Raw genomic sequence first — 18,544 nt, forward strand, 5'->3', positions numbered from 1 at the left:
AATTTACCAGTAAAAAAAAATGTGTTTTCAAACTGCTAGCCCTGCAAACTCACAACCACCACCAGCACCATCCACATAACAACAACAATCATGAAGCAGAACATAGGCACTTGGTAGGGAACAGTTAGGTAACATTAAAATAGCTTGGCTGCTCTGGTATGTACGGTACCACAACTAAGCATAGATTAACTAGATATGAGTTTGCAGGAAACTGTTATTTGGGCAGTATTATTGGTCATCTAGGTCAGATGGTATTGTTTCTGTTCCCTAACTGTATGATTTGCTAACCCACAAGAGCTTTCAGGATAGCTCTTGTGGCAAAATACCTTGTTCACCTCAGTAGGCTCAGTCCTTTTTAGCCTTGGAGACTCAGGTTTGGGGCAAGGCGAATCCTTATAGGTGGCACAGGGTCCTGCTACTCCTCTCCTCAGTCAGTCCCTTGTGCTTATTTTCCTTCCCTTCTGGGGAGCAAGTGCAGCCTCCCTGCTGGGAAGGTCTGGTATCTTGCTGCAAATAGCCTACTAGCAACTTCCCTACTCCCCTCACTCTCCCCCTCCTACCACCCAGGGGAGGGTTTAAAAAGGTCCCAAGTAGTTGGAGTCAGCTGAACCTAACTGGTTCCTTAGCAACCCCTTTTCCAGCTGAATCTTATTGCCCCATGGTTCTCTCCTCAGTGGATAGGGAGGGGCTTTTTAATCCCCTGGGACTAATTACTACCCCCCCCCCTTTTGTAGCTGTTTGTCCTGGGTTTACCACACTCTCCAAAGACTTCCAGCATGAATACATACTGGATTATGTGATATCTTATATGCATATATGATACCTTCCCTTTCCACCAACGGTCTTGTGAATAACATTATTCTCTCACTAATGTTTGTGAAAAGCGAACGAAAGGGTTCACAGATACCATCAACATGAAGCTGAACACATGTCAGCAAATACCTCTTCACAGTAGCTTTAGCAAGCACCTACTCATGTCGGTCAGGGTTACAGAACTAGGTCTAGACCCCTGGGAGACAGAGACCTTTTGTAACAGCAAAAGACAAAAAATCATGCAGACTTACTGCAAAATGATCACGTCATGGTGGTGCAGAATTTTTAATTCTAGGCAGCTAGTACATTTTGTGAATTCATCATTTTGCTGTTCAGCACCGGCATGCACTGATAGCTAGGCACAAAAAGCTTTAACGCCGTCTAGAAGTGGCATTCAGCCTCCAACAACCAAAGAGCTAATTGGGCATCAAACACAGGCTCACAAAGTCACAAAAGAATGAACCACATTTAAAACAGAAAAGTGAGCGCAGCTAATTTATTGGAGAGTTAATACACTGCTGCAAACAAGTCAGTAAAAGGTACAGCGGGAGTAGTGTTCTTCAGGGCTCAACCAGAGACAGAGCATCACTGGACATCTGTCATCCATTTCAAGAAGACCAGCTCTATGGTGTCAGTGCAATCCGTGTGTGTGTGTATGTGTATGTGCGGGTGTACTTGCACCTTTATGTTTTGTTTTAAATTGCCTGGGGGCAGCTGCCATATCACCGTCAGGACATCGTGTGATGCCTTAATCAAATGTGAGAAAAGAGACCGGAGCAATTCAGAAGCCACAGGTAGAGTATAAATACTGGAGAGCTGAAATATGACAGGAGCTAAGTAAAGTAATAATTAGCTTCAACTTTTCTTATACCCCACACACCCTTTTTAGATGCAGCATTCTCTCTTGTTTAGTTCCTCCAGACAGATTTGAGAAAGAATAAAGAAATACAAATACTTAAGGTAGATAATAGTGTGGTGGCTTCCACCTTTTGATTTTAATAGGTTTCTTTGATCTATTTCACTTTTATGATGCCCATCTGTCTGGATTAGGACAGCAACTGAGCAGAAAGATGTGGCAGTTGCACTCTAATCACGTTTAAATCTTAGAATAATATCTTTTTGCCACTTTTCAAATATATACTTTGGTTCCAGCCCAGCCCAACAGTTCTTTCCATATGCAAAAATTCCACTCAGATCAATGGGACTTTTGCATATGCAAAAGGCTGCATAGGTATTTGTTATATTTGCCTCAATTTCTAACCTGCTCTATTTTGGAGAAATCTGTATCAACCCAGGGAAAACATATTAGCACTTTTAAAAAAGGTTTGATAAAGCTTCAAAGCACATTTTTTCAAATCAGCTCCCACAGTAATTATTCCTCTACAGGCTGTTGAATCATCAATACTGCAATCAGAAGTGTTACATTTGCAAGTACAGTATCTGCAGTCCCTGAAGAATGAGTTTTAAAAATGGTGCATGGAAGATATGAAGACTAATCCCATTCACAAATAATGTTACAATAACAAATGTCTGAAAGTTTAAGTACACACGTGAACACACACACAGTCTCTCTCTCTCTCCCTCTTCCCCCCTGCCCCTCCCAACTCTCTCTTCAAAAGAGGAAAGGAAGTATTTTCAGAATTCCCTTTGTTGAAATATTCATGCCCAGTCTCAGAGGGTGAAGGGTACATTTTAGTACCAAGGTCTCTATAAGATAAACATGAAGCTTCTAGCACAGCTGGTGCTTGACAGTGGCTGTATTTGTCTCTTCTAGCTTTTTGTTAAGGGATTTCTTAATTAATAAAAGAACCTTTTTAGTATTCACACTTAGATTTCTTTTACTATTTGGTTCAAGGCAGTGCTTATTGCAAAATAGGGTAACTTGAGAAAACTAGGTTTCCCCAAAAGTTAATGTTTCTTCAGGATTTTTTGAAATCTATTAATGTTTAAGCTTTATTTCCAAAGCTGAGATCAGGAAATAACATCATGGATTTCCTTTCTATATCCAATAATTTGACATGTTCAGTCTTTTCCCCCTACCCCTCATCTTTCTTGCATTGTGTTCCATCCTTATACACAGAACACTCCTTTCCATCCCTGTGTTGTGCAAGCTACACTGTGCTTCTTCAGTTCAGGAACAAAGAGAGCACTAGCAAAGAGACCCCAGGATTTCACCTTTTGGATAGAGAACCTGGAAGTGAACTCTGCTTTAAAACAATGACAATGAGAGCATGTGTGAGCTCAGATAGAACTGGTTGGATTTTGTCTCAGTGGCGTTATTGGTACTAGCTGACGATTGCAAGCCACTGCTTCTCCCCCCTTTTTTTTTAACTGTTTTAGTTTCTGGGAAATAAGATTTTTTCCCCTTAGCCTGAAAATGCATATGTATGATGAAGTTGTGCAAGCTGCCAGACAACCTAAAACCACCTGATCTTTCTAGTGTCATGCCAACCACTGCCATTCTATTACTGTCCAGATGACAAATGACAAGACAGAAACTCGGCTTAAAATACATTACAAAGGCTCCTTCTGCTGGTTCTGAGAGTTATTACTGACTTCTCCTTCACACAGGATGTGAATGACTTGAGTGAGATTGTATTTTTAGTGACAACACTGTAAAGGACTTCAAAAGACTTGTAAGGCTACAGTTCCTGATTTGGAGGTGAAGTATGCGTAACCTTGATCACACAAAAGAACATCTGTATTGTACAAGTACAGTCAACCCCTACTTATGGGGTATATTTTACCATAAGATGAAATTCATACTCTTTGTATAATGAGCTACATACTTTATCCTTGAATGTTGCTGATCTTTCCTACAGAAAAAAATCTTTCAGCTTCCTTAGTTAGAATTATTATTATTGGATCCATTAATTCATTCAGAGGTTTAGGAATTAGTACATCAGAGTGTGAGCCAAGACTTGGAGTAAGAGCAAGTGAGCTGGAAATTAAATTTCTCCAAGTGAAATCTCTAGCTACTTAATGAAGAAACAGTTTCAATAGTTAAACTATCAGAAACTCTCCCATTCTAACTAGAGATGGGCTCAAGCTTCAGAATTTGATCCCAGAATAAGGTTTCAAACACAACAAAGTCTGAAAATGTTTTGATAACCCTGTAAGACTCTATGAACATCTTTTGTACTCAGTCACTGATAACGGTGGCTCCTGAACATCATGCGCATCAACCCCAACCCCTAGCCTCCGTTTACATGTAACCTGCCAACAGTTTAAATGGATGGCATGAGGAAATTACACTCCGAGTCAGGTCATTTGCAGCAGGCAGACTGATTTTCTGACTTCCCTCTCCAGCATTGTGTCTGGAGGGGAGAGCACACGCTGCGTGCCCTGCGGCATCTTAGGGCCCTGCATGCCACAATGCTGACCTTGTTCTTTTGCACATCTGTCCTGGCTGTGGAAAGTTTCCTTCTATGTCACCATTATGCCTGCAAAGTCCTTGCCCCAGACTGAAAACTTGGTGAGTCCTGTCCACCTCTGCTTGGAAAGAGATTCAGATTTGTCTCACTGTAAGGAACTCCTATTTGGACACAAGCAATTGGACTCAGATTGGATTGGTTTTATTTGTGGTGGCGGAAACGTGTCTGCAGGTGGTAATCAAAGCAATGTTTTCTCTATTTGAGTTTGGACCAGTATTGCTCACTGAGTTCTTAGAAGTGCTGATGGAGCTTTGACTTCCAACCTCTCATGAGTAGCCCCTCTTGGCTAGTGAAATCAAGCAGAATGGTATTATATCGGTTTTTAGTCAATATTATTAATGCTTCTCCATGGGACAGCCAGATACCAGCTCATTCTCCCAGTTGTTCGGGCCATGGTCAAGAAGCTGTCTCTTGGACAACGGCAATTTCGACAATTAATCTCACTGCACCTAATATTCCTTTTCTGGGAAAGACTATTGAGTGGGTTCTGGCAAACCCATTTTGGTGCTATCTTGAGTCCTCAAACTTCTTGATCTCTCTTTCACCACACTTGTCTTGTTGGTTGATGAGCTGAATGATGGACAAAGGTCACACAACCATGCTGATTTTATGCTTTGATACCATAGATCGTAAGGTTTTGTTGACTTTTCTGCAGACTATAGCTGGACTGAATGATGCCACTCTGGAGTAGTTCTGGTTCTTGTTTTTTTGAGAGATCCCAGGTGGAGGTTTAGGGAAATTGCTCTTCTTCAGCTAGGGATGTTCCATGTGGTGAACAGCAACGTTTTCTTCTGACACCTCTCCTGTTCAACATGTATATGAGGATAACTTTTTCAGTCATAACCAGATGGTACAGTCTCCTTGCTTTACTATTGCCCAGCTGAGACTGGAACTTCAATGAGAGTGAGCAGAATGAAGCTCATTCCAGGAGAGATGCAGATGATGCTAGTGGATTGGAGGGAGTGGTTTGGTTTGAATATATGGTGGTGATGTGTCCTGTCTTACTATCAGGGGACTTTGTTCACCTCTTCTCCAAGATATTTGTGTAATTTTTTGGGGGGGGATGCTTCTGAAATCTTATCTGGCACTAGTAGTCAAAAGCACCTGAACCATTTGAGTGTGACAAAGTATTTAGCAGTTGGCCTTACCATGGGTGTTCACATTGAGAACTTTTTTCAGTATTTTCTGGTGGACCTGCAAAATTCATTGCCTCATCAGTCCCCAACTTAAATCACTCTTAATCCACTAAAATCAGGCCTGTCATGAAAATTTGAGAGAGGTTTAAAGAAGTGATACCTTGGGGTGCACAAAAAATTTAATTGGCTTCCTAAAAGCAGCACGACTTTAGCCAGGATAAGTACTGCAGGATAAGGCTCTTTGGAAGACAAATCTATTTCAACCCTGGTGTAATGCCACTGAAATCAATAGAATTACACCAGTAATGAACTGGTTCCAAAATGTTTATTCTCTAACCTCCCTTCACATTGCAAATCATCGTAAGATTAGCATTAATCTGACTGAAATATACTGAGCAATCCAATTCTCTGGCTAATTCTATTAAGAAGTATTTTCCACAAGCTAGTTTGAAATGTTATCATATGATGACACAATGTAAGCTATTTTATTGGATTTATGTAAATCCTTTCTTCACTGAACACTCTTGGAAGGGTTGTGCAGTTGCTTATGGGATCCCTGCACTGAACAGCATCACAAGTATTTCTGATGGGCTGGTATTTCTTCAGAATAAGCAACTTCTTAGGGCCCACTGCAACTTGCAACCCAGTCTCCTGCTCCAGCAACATGAATAGAGGGGAGACAACTCCCTGCGTGATCTCCTCTGCTTGCCCTAAGATAGTCCTGTTCTTTCAAAGGTCTCTGAGGAGGTTAAATGAAACAGGAGTAAAATCAGCATGTTTAAATCTTGCCTGGTCTTTCATTTTATTTAGCCATGCTGTACAAATGACAGGGAGAGTTTATACATATGGCTTTAATTTGCTGTTGTTTCTATAAGAAAAATGGTAGATTAAGAGCCAGATTCTCTTACCACTGAACAGGTGAACAAGGGAACTCTTTTCCACTGCTCCTTAATATGCTTGGCCTAAGGACAACAGAATTTCATGGTCTCTCAGAAGTTCTAATCCAGAAGTTCTAAAACACTTACTTAGATTGTTAGCTCTTCAGGGCACGTTTCTTTATATTATGTTCAGTGCCTAGCACAATGGGGAACTGTTACATGATTGGACTCCTGCAGCTCAACTGCAATACAAATATTAAATAATGATAAGCACTTGCTTGATTTTAAGCAAGCGAATAGTCCTGTTGGCTTCAATGGGATTACTCGTGCTTAAAGTTCATGTCATATTTAAGTGCTTTGCTGGACTGGGGCCTCTGTTTCAAATTACTAAGCTTTTCTTCAGTAAACGTACCAACTTTCTTTCTTAAATGTCAAAATAATGGCCTTTCCTATTTCCTGCTGAACCTGGTGACTCTTTAAAATATCTCTTTTAAAATATATTTAATTAATCCTGAATGCCATGCCATGAATGTATGCCATGTAGGGCCCAATTCTTAAAACAACCACAGATGTTAATGGGAAATAGGGCTTGGAAAAATGTATGAGACTGGTCTCTAAAACATCTCCTTAGATAGACAGAATTCTTTAAAAAGCTCCTTATTCTTATTTATTTAGTTGTTTTCAGACCAAACAAAAGCAATGTTCTATCTGGACAAGGAGACTCAAGTATTGCTTTCCAAAATATGAAAGGATAAATGCCACATTTACAGTTGTTTCTGAAAAGATTTGACCTTTATTAAAGTAACTGAGTAAACAGAATTCTGAAGTGTTTGTTTCTCTTGTAAATTAAATGGTATGTTTGTAGATGGAAAGGTCAATTTTCAGTAAAGCTGTGCTTTAAAAAAATATCACCTATTTTCAGCTAAATCAAAGGAGCTAATTAGTTGTACAGTTGGAATACAAAACATATAATTCTCTTCTCTTTGTTTGAAAATCAATTGTTTATGGCATAAAAAGGATACAGTTGTCATCATTAGGTGTAAATGTTTGTTTGCCACAGAGGCAAATATAGTTTCAGTCTAAAGCATGAGGCTGTGGGGACTTGAGGTGTTGAGGTCTTTTGAGAGTATACATAGATCAGCCATGTCCTACCTGTCAGGTTTAGTATATTGAGTCATTTTGTTCCTCTCTATGGGTGGGGGAGGGGGAGAATTCCTACTTTTCTGTTTAAAAATGTCTATTAAATTGATGAGGGAAATAACGTTGATTAGTGTATTGATCACACTTACGCATCAATACCACATTGAGAATTGTGCAGAGGCACCCCTTTGCCCACAGGGCCCTGGATTCAGGATCAGTGCCTTATTGACTGTTCAATATTCATTACGAAACAAACAGTCTAGAACATCTAGACGTTTTAATTGAGAAGTGTTATGGAAGGCATGAATTTTCATAGTTGGTTCTGCATAAGATTCTCATTTATGCCACTCGGTATCTCATAGAGTTATGATGAGGAATAATTAGATAGGGCCATGTTATCCTCGCTACTGTTTGTCACAGAGAATATTGGAAGGAATGGAAAACCTGCTCCTTTTGATCAAATCCTGTTGGACTGAGACCAAGTGGCATCATCTCCTTTCTCTCTGACTCCATGGAAACCCTCTGCATGATCTCTGTTCATACGTGTCTCCATGGTTCAAGGAGTGTATGTGACATTACACCCCGTATTCTTCATAGAAATATGGTTAGAATATAAATATGGCATAACTAAGATATACTTTATGCACGATGACTTGTAAGATATTATTGGAAAGGTTCTGATTTACTGAATGTAATTATCCAATTTGTATGCATGTATCATTTCTGCATCTGAAGTTAGGAATATTGACTATGTAACAATTACAACTGTGTGTGTACTTGGGGAAACGCCCACCAGACAGTTGGCAATCATCCAGAATAAGCCATTTAAGACGGACAATAGAACTCTGAAGATACTAATCTCCCACCTTCCCGAGGAGTTTCTTGGGATGCTGCATTGACACTACAAGATCAGGTGATAATATCACCTGATGCAAAATACCACCTTGGACACTGCTGGTACTTTTCCTCTGCAGGGGGATAGGGATCAAACAAAGGTTTCCTGCCACAGGTAAATCCTTTTAAAGGCTGGGGACGGGGTTGATCTGGGCTCTCTTCCATTGCCTACACAAGAAAAAAGACTGCTGAAAGTACCAGATGGGACAAAAAGAAAAGGAGTACTTGTGGCACCTTAGAGACTAACCAATTTATTTGAGCATAAGCTTTCGTGAGCTACAGCTCACTTCATCGGATGCATACTGTGGAAAATACAGAAGATGTTTTTATACACACAAACCATGAAAAAATGGGTGTTTATCACTACAAAAGGTTTTCTCTCTCCCCACCCCACTCTCCTGCTGGTAATAGCTGGAAATGGCCCACCTTGATTATTATACACATTGTAATGAGAGTGATCACTTTAGATAAGCTATTACCAGCAGGAGAGTAGGGTGGGGGGAGAGAAAACCTTTTGTAGGGATAAACACCCATTTTTTCATGCTTTGTGTGTATAAAAACATCTTCTGTATTTTCCACAGTATGCATCCGATGAAGTGAGCTGTAGCTCACGAAAGCTTATGCTCAAATAAATTGGTTAGTCTCTAAGGTGCCACAAGTACTGCTTTTCTTTTTGTGAATACAGACTAACATGGCTGTTACTCTGAAACCTGTCATTATGATGGGACAAAGAAACTAACCTGAGGGGAAAGGGAAGGGTGAGTCCAGACTAAGACAGGGGTCCAGTCTGTAAGAAGAAATAACTGGAACTCTAAGCTACAGAAACTCTGCAACTTGCCTAAAATAACATTTAGGGTGAGAAATTACTTCTTGAAACCAGTCTCTTTAAGATCTTAAGCTTAGTATGCGTGTTTTATTTAACTTGCTCAGTAATCTGTTTTGTTCTGTTTGCTATCCCTTATAATCACTTTAAATCTTCCTTTTAAAGTTAATATATTTGTTTTGTTTATTATTAAAACCAGTTTGTGCAATTTCTAACTGGGGGGGAGAAGGGCTAGGAGTTGTGCATATCGCTCTTCACATTGGAGAGGGCAAATTTTTATGAGCTTGCGCTGTGCAGATCCTTCTGTACAGCTCAGAAGTGTTGTGTCTGATAACTTTGAGCAGCTTCCCCTTTAAAATTCATCCTCATGAAGGGACAGTTAGTTGAGGATTCCCAAATAACATGATATATGATGAGCAGGCGTGGCAGAGTTACAGACTATGGTGTTCTCTGACTGCTACATATGGGGTAATTACCCCTTGTAGCATGGAAACCACTTACTGGCCCCTGAGCGCTCCTGTGTGGCTACGATTGCCTCTCTGGCTGTTCCCCCGCTTTAGCCCCATCTAGGCCCCTTTAAGAACTCACTCAATCTCCAATGACCTTCTAAACTCAATCTGTTAATTCACTCTCCACTAGTTCTCCTCAGAGTTTGCCAAAAAACAGAACTTGAAAATCCCAAACAAACATTCCTCTCAGGTGGAGCTCATCTTGTGATTAGGGCTGGCTTAGCTCCTGGTTCGCCAGGCCCTAGGCAGACCACCCTGTTACACACCCTTCCTCCACCGCCGAACAGCCCTGGGGTTCTACTCTCTGTGCTTTGATTCAGCGAGTCCCACCTGAGGGAAAAAATCTGCATTACATTGTTTCCCAGGCCTATGTTATACCTTACAAGAAAAGGGCTGCAGAGCCAGGTACCAGTGTTTGATTCTGGAGTTTGTGCCCTTCATGGCTTTAAGGCACCTAATGGGACATGGTCCATGACAAGTGTGAAGAGGTTTCCAGTAAGGTAGGCATTCCTTCTCAACTGTCAAATAACATATTTCTCTGAGGAAAAGCTTGCAACTCAGAAACACAATGAGGTCCTCTTCCTCATCAAGTTCCTGTAACAGAAAGGCTCCCAGTCCCACACTGGGACTGCATCAGATTGCAATATAAAGGATCACTTGAAGTCCAGGCTCCACAGCACCAACTGAGAACACAAGAGATCTTTCATGTTTTAAAAGCTTTTTCACACTGGTAGGTCCAACGTACTCATGTCAGTACTGACTATTTTATTTGATCTGTGAGTTGGGTGGCTATTATCATGAAGTGGGGCATGAACTGCTGATAATATCTGGCTAAACCCAAAAAATGTCTGTACTTGTTTCATCATGGTAGGCACAGGTCTTTTCTCTAGGGCATCAACCTTGTCCATCAGAGTCCATTCACCATCAAGTATCCTAAGTATTTTGTTTCTTCGTTCTCAAATGTGTCAATATTGGACATAAGTCCAGCTTTTCATGATGCCTGGGGGACTGGATTGATGAACAAGCTTTCCTGCTCCCTCTAGGATTTCAATAGGTTTACATGGAAAATGCTTTTTCTTTTAGTCAGGACAGCAAATCTCATGATCTTTTCACTCGTTCATATGACCCTTGCCACTTGGCTAGCAATTTACTTTCTGAGAGCGGGAGGAGGAGGAGGAGGAGAACTCTATCCCCTTGTTGGAATACTTTCTCTTGGCAGTGCTTATTATAACATTCTGCCTGAGACTGTTGTGCTTTGGCTAGGTTCTCTTTGGCTCAGTGTTTCCAGCTGCTCTCTCATCTGGAGTATGTAGGGGATACATTAGTATTCCAAGGGGATGACCTTCCAAAAACTTCCCGTACTAGAGCTAGTATTCCTGGCCATCTGGCCTCCCACCTCTGTTTTCGAGATTTCTAGGAGATGGGAAATGTGCAAGGTCTGCTTTTCCTAGGGGGACTATGCATGCCAGATCATCTGAGGAATTCTCCCCCCTTTGTTTTGATGGGGGCAGGTGTAAAGCAGCTCCTGGAGTTGTTTCCAGTCCTGTCCTTTGACAAAAGGCCTGGGTAAATTCTTTGAGACACCTACTCAGATGTCATCTTCATGTTCTCCTACCTGCATTATGACAACTGCAGTAAAGTATAGTTTTTCATCACCAAAATATCTGATTTTTGCAAACACTCCGAGGGCATTAGGTCTTCCAGACCAGACCCTGAATCCACCAGGCTGGAGTAGTGTGTCCCTCCAGGAGGACTGGCAACATAATTATACTGGCAGCCCAAGTGGGAAGCATCGCGGTGAAAGACAGGTATTGGATCTTCCCCACTCTTTGAAGTGCTTCACCTTTTCCTCCTTGGTGGGACGGGGCTCATCCTCTAATCAGGTGGGGCTCATCTTGTAATCAGGACTGGTTTAGCCCCAGGTTCTTCAGCCCATAGGCAACCCTGTTACAACCATCAACACAGAGGAGAACCAGATGGCCTCAGAGCTCCAGAGGCCTATTAAATTCCATGAGTCAATGATCAGGAAAGTTAATTTCTTCTGAATAACCCCTGTTCTATAGTATCTACGGCACACACTGGTATGTTGTACTTTTCATCATGTATTTCATATCAAGGGCTCTACTCTATTACAATCCCTCACAGAATGAGATTTTCACTGACTCTATAAAATATACCAGAATGGCTTATAATGTCAATGCTTAAGATTAGGTAAGAAGCCATTATATCATAGTTTTTAGAGCTAATGTCTAGTATAAGGCACTGACATTGTAAACCATAAAGAAATGGAAAGAAATGTCTTTCAGATGGATTTTTGTTCAGTACTTAGTAATAACAACAACAAAGGTTCTAATATTATTTTGTTGTGATTGAGTAATTATCCTACCGACTAGTTTGTTACCCTGGGCATGTAAATCTTACAATGCCATTTTGCTACTGTTACTGCCAAATTGGAATGCTCTTACTGCTAACCTTTCTCCTCCCTCCGCCAAAGATGTCACCTTGGATTGAGGATTCAGAGGAGGAAAGTCTGAGAAACAGGGAGTTTGCACACACAAGCAAGAAAAGGTGGTCTCCACGAAGGTAAATGAACTAGTTTCTTTCCCTTTCTTAAAATGTTTGTTTTCCCCAGTTGTCAGAGATAACAGACTCCGGGTTTACTCAGGAAATAATTCACTATGCTCAATTTTTCCATCTTTCTTCCTAAAACTTGTGATCATCCTTGGGTTCCAGAACTCAGTTTGGCTAATTCTCCTTCCACCCTGTAAGAACATAAGAACAGCCTTACTGGGTCAGACGAAAGGTCCATCTGGCCTAATATCCTGTGTTGCAACAGTGGCCAATGCCAGGTGCCCCAGAGGGAAAGAACAGAACAGGTAATCATCAAGTGATCCATCCCCTGTCACTCATTCCCAACTTCTGGCAAACAGAGGCTAGGGACACCATCCCTGTCCATTCTGGCTAATACCCATTGATGGACCTATTCTCCATGAACTTTAGTTCTTTTTTGAACCGTGTTATAGTCTTGGCCTTCACAACATCCTCTGACAAGTTCCACAGGTTGACTGTGTGTTGTGTGAAAAAATACTTCCTTTTGTTTGTTTTAAATCTGCTGCCTATTAATTTCATTTGGTGACCCCTAGTTTTGTGTTATGAGAAGGAGTACATAACACTTCCTTATTTACTTTCTCCACACCATTCGTGATTTTATAGACCTTGATCATATTCCTCCTTAGTCGTCTCTTTTCCAAGCTGAAAGTCCCAGTCTTATTAATCTCTCCTCATACGGCAGCCATTCTATACCCCTAATCATTTTTGTTTCCCTTTTCTGAACCTTTTCCAATTCCCTCTTACCCCATGACAGCTTACTTTGCTTAAGAGCCTTTGATGAGGGACCTTGTCAAAGGCTTTCTGAAAATCTAAGTACACTGTATCCACTGGATCCCTCTTGTCCACAAGCTTGTTGACCCCCTCAAAGAATTCTAGTAGATTGGTGAGGCATGATTTCCCTTTACAAAACCCATGTTGATTCTTCCCCAACAAATTATATTCATCTACATGTCTGACAATTTTGTTCTTTACTAAAGTTTCAACCAGTTTGCTCAGTATGGAAATCAGGCTTACCGGCCTGTAATTTCCGGGATCACCTCTGGAGCCCTTTTTAAAAATTGGCGTCACATTAGCTATCCTCCAGTCATTGGGTAGAGAAGCTGATTTAAATGATAGGTTACAGACTACAGTTAGTAGTTCTGCAATTTCACATTTGAATTTCTTCAGAACTCTTGGGTGAATACCATCTGGTTCTGGTGACTTATTACTGTTTAGTTTATCAATTTGCTCCAAAACCTCCTCTAGTAACACCTCAATCTGGGACACTTCCTCAGATTTGGGAATGGCTCAGGTTTGGGAATCTCCCTCACATCCTCAGCCTTGAAGAGCAATGCAAAGAATTCATTTAGTTTCTCCGCAATGGTCTTATCATCCTCGAGTGCTCCTTTAGTATCTCAATCGTCCAGTGGCCCCACTGGTTGCTTAGGAGGCATCCTCTGCTTCTGATGTACTTAAAATTTTTTTTGCTATTACTTTTCGAGTCTTTGGCGAGCTAATCTTCAAATTCTTTTTTGGCCTTCCTAATTATACTTTTACACTTCATTTGCCAGAGTTTATGCTCCTTTCTAGTTTTATCAGTAGGATTTAACTTACCCTTTTTAATGGATGCCTTTTTGTCTCTCGCTGCTTCTTTTACTTTGTTGTTTAACCACGATGGAACTTCTTTGGTTCTCTATGTTTTTTAATTTGGGGGATACATTTAAGTTGAGCCTCTATTATGGTGTTTTAAAAATTTTTCCATGCAGCTTGCTGGGATTTCACTTTTTGCACTGTACCCTTTAATTTCTGTTTAACTAACCTCCTCATTTTTGTGTAGTCCCCCTTTCTGAAATTAAATGCTACAGTGTTGGGATACTGTGGTGTTTTCCCTGCCACAGGGATGAAACATTTCATTATATGATGGTCACTATTACCAAGCTGTCCAGCTATATTCACCTCTCGGACCAGATCCTGTGCTACACTTAGGACTAAATCAAGAATTGCCTCTCCTCTTGTGGGTTCCAGAACCAGCTGCTCCAAGAAGTAGTCATTTAAGGTGTCAAGAAACTTTATCTCTGCACCCCTTCCTGAGGCGACATGTACCCAGTCAATATGGGGAGGTTTTTTTTAAGAGTCAGGTCAGGCTATGCCTGCTACCGTAATAAGGGTAGACGGTACTACCTGTGGCTCATTAAACCCACTGCCTTGTGGGTAGCCCAGGAAGCTATAAGGCTAAGGGAGCAACCCCTGACAGAAAAGCCCCACTGCCTTGTGGGAGAATTCAGGAGAATGTAAGGCTATGAGAGTAAACTCAGACAGAAAATCTGGAGTGGAGCCCCTAAGGTGGTCAGGTACTAATATTTTAGTATCTTTCTGGCAACTCCTGCAGCAGATCGGGTACCACGTGTACTGGTTTTTCCTCTCCTCTGGCTTTCACTGGTGATGCCGAAAGGGGGGTCCTGATTCATGGGCAACTCAGGGCCTCGATATCATCTGCCCAGGCTTATGCCCTGAAGAGGTTCCAGCTTTGCCTTGAGCATCGACACAACATGGGAGGCAGCAGTCACGGGTTCTAAGCTCTTACTCAACTGGCATAGAGTTGAGTGAAAGAGGCTGTCTCCGATGGTGGGAGAGATCATCGTATCTCACTGAACAACCACCGCTCACCATAAAACTGGGCAGCCTGCAAACAATAGGGTGTTGTCCAGCCACAGTCTGCCTGCTTCAATTGGTGCTTGGAGCTTAGAGTTTTATAACTTGACAAGTGGAATGTAACCAATGCACCAGGCAAATCAAGTAAAAGAAAGAAAACATCCTTAACGATAGGGTGCTGGAACATTCGCACCATGACAACTGGATTATCTGAGGACATTCAACAGATCAACAATGCACGTAAAACTACCATGATCAATGATAAGCTGAAATGACTCAATGTAGATATCGCATCCCTCCAAGAAACACGGCTAGCATCAAGCATATCTCTCCGAGAAAAAGACTACACATTTTTCTGGCAGAGAAAAAGTGCAGAAGAGACATGAGAGCATGGAGTGGGATTTGCCATCAAGAACTCACTTCTGGGGATGACTGAGCCACCTACAAATGGATCGGAGAGAATTTTGGCACTATGATTGTTCACATCTGAGGGCCCAGCAAACTTTGTGAGTGTGTATGCCCCAACATGCTCCTCGTCTTCTGACCTCAAGGACCAATACTACAACCAGTTGGACACCACCATCAGCAAGATTCTGAAACACAAATATGTTTTCCTGCTAGGGGACTTTAATGCAAGGGTGGGAGCTGATCACGAAGTATGGACCAACTGTCTTGGTCAACACGGAACTGGTAAGATGAATGGAAATGGTCAGAGACTGCTAGAATTTTGTTCCTATTACTACCTCTCTGTAGCAAACTCATTCTTCCAGACAAAGTCGCAACACAAAGTGTCTTGGAAACATCCCAGATCTGGCCACTGGCATCAGCTGGATCTTATCATCACTAAGGCGTGCCAACCTTAACATCGTCCTCATTACCCGCAGTTATCAAAGTGCTGATTGCGACACAGACCGCTCTCTGGTATGCAGGAAGGTTAGACTTAAACCAAAGAAAATATCCTTTTACTTTAGATCTGTATGTCTTCATATTAACGTCAGTGCCATAGCAGACCAAGAAAAGTCACAGCAGTACAAGAACATAATAAAAAAAGCCCTTGACACCAGTGATTGTGCCACAAGTGCCCAGGTGAAGTGGGAACAACTGAAGAACACAATCTACCATGCAGCTCTGTCAGTCTTTGGGAAGAAGGAAAACAAGACCAAAGACTGGTTTGACGCATATTCCAGTTTATTGCCACCAGTAATAGAGGCCAAATGCACAGCCAAAACCAACTACAAGAGACCCAAATGAAAAACCTTACAAGCATTGAGAGTGGTGAGAACCAAGGTACAACAAACTGCTCGATGCTGCACCAATGACTATTGGCTGCACTTATATGAAAGCATCCAAGCAGTAGCTGATGCAGGCAACATCAGAAACATGTATGACGGGATCAAGAAAGCCTTGGGTCCAACTTCAAAGAAGATAGCCCCATTGAAATCAACAACAGGGAAAACAATCAACAACCGCATCAAGCAGATGGATTGCTGGGTAGAACACTACTCTGAGCTTTACTGTCATGAAAATATTGTTACTGACACAGCCATCAACGCCATCAAAAGGCTGCCCATTATGAACCAACTTGATGATGAACCGACTGTCGAGGAGCTTAGCCTTGCCATAGATGGCCTCCCCAATGGACAGGCCCCTGGAAAAGACTGCATACCATCCGAGGTCATAAAATGTGATAAACCTATTCTACTGAAACATCTTCATGAGTTGCTCTGCCTGTGCTAGAAAGAAGGTAAATTACCACAAGAAATGAGAGATGTCAACATCATCACACTCTATAAAAGCAAGAGTGACAGGAGGGACTGTAACAACTATCGTGGCATTTCCCTTCTTAGTATTATGGGAAAAGCCTTTGCCCGAGTTACCTAGCAGCCTAAATTTGGCCTCCAGGACCGCTCTCCTTTCCTTCCCTAGGTCATTGGTACCTACATGTATCGCAACTATCGGCTCCTCCCCAGCACTACACATAAGCCTATCTAGATGTCTCAAGAGATCCGCAACCTTCGCATCAGGCAGGCAAGTAACCATGTGGTTCTCCTGGTCATGGCAAACCCAGCTATCTATGTTTCTAATGATCGAATCCCCCATAACTATTACCTGTCTCTTCCTAATAACTGGAGTTCCTTCTCCCGGATAGGTTCCTCAGTGCGAGAGGATACCACGACATCATCAGGAAGGAGGGTCCCACTATGGGATTGTTCCCCTCTGATCCAGTTGGATGTTCTCCTTCCCTGAGACTTTCATCCTCCTCAACAGAACAGAGGCTGTCAGACCGGGGGTGGGACCGTTCTACTGTATTCCGAAAAGTCTCATCTATGTACCTCTCTGTCTCCCTTAACTCCTCCAGTTCAACCACTCTGGTCTCCAAAGCCTGTACACAGCCTCTGAGGACCAGGAGCTCCTTGCAGCAAACGCACACATATGTGACCTGCCCATAGGGCAGGTAATCATACATGCTGCATTGGGTGCAATAAACTGGATAGCCCCCATTCTGTTGCTGGACTTCTGCCTGCATTCTCTTTTTACTCTTACAGCTCCTTTCTTTGTTGATGTTTTGATTTTATCAGGTGGTGTTTTTGGCTTTAAGTTTAAAGAATGTTAACTGTATCTAGCCACCCCTCAAACTTCCTTCTAAACTCCCTCACAAAACTCCCCTGTTAGCTGCTGCTGTTCACTAGCTCCTCTGGTCTCTTAGGAGCGAGCTTTTTAAAGCCCTGGTCTTCCTGAGTAGCCCTGTCCCCTGGTTAAGGGTTGATGGGTGCTAAAGGGCTTAGGGATCAAAGTCTCATTAAGAAACTCTCATCTTTGCCTAGCAGGCTGCTCAGCACACGGTCCCCCTGTCTTATATTTCTGACTTCAGTTTGTCTGTTCTGAAGTGCATAGAGTGACCAGATGTCCTGATTTTACAGGGACAGTCCTGATATTTGGAGCTTTTTTTAATATGGGCTCCTATTACCTCCCACCCCCATCCCAATTTTTCTACACTTGCTATCTGGTCACCCTAGAAGTGCATTATTTTTCTTCTCAGAAGCCAAGATTGGGAAGTAGGGAAATTAGAAATGGGCCTTACTCAGCCAAACACATTCAGCCTTTGAGGAACTTCAGATGTAGAGCTAAACTGCATAGCGGGCTGGTACTGCTATAATGAGCCAAACTGAAATACCAGATGCAAACATCTTGAAATTTTGGAAAGTTTGGATCTAGATGCAGGTTTAAATTTTGCAGCTGAGCACCATTTATAATGGAAATGGAACTAAGTATATGATTTTCAAATATGTATAACTTTGTTATTTCTATGCCAGATTTCATTAAACATGCCTAAGGCATTTGATCTTATTAAGAACTAAATCAAAGGCAAATTTATAGCCATTATCTGAGCACAAATATAGCATCTGAAATTAATTGGTGTATAACATATTTTTCCATGCTCTAATAAATCAAATTACCAAACGGATTCTTACCGTTCAAATATCAACAAAAACCATACCTCTCCCCCCACCTTTGGCTGTGCACAAACATAAGGCATTTCAACCTGAAAGATTACTTTTTTTAACCAAAATTTACATTAATTTGAATGTGTGAGAGAGCATGTGAAAGCAGATGAAGAGTAGACACACACTATACCAGATTTTAATGTACAAAAGTCAACTCTAAATAGAATAAA

Source organism: Natator depressus, chromosome 9, assembly GCF_965152275.1.
Source record: "Natator depressus isolate rNatDep1 chromosome 9, rNatDep2.hap1, whole genome shotgun sequence".
Classification (NCBI taxonomy): Eukaryota; Metazoa; Chordata; order Testudines; family Cheloniidae; genus Natator; species Natator depressus.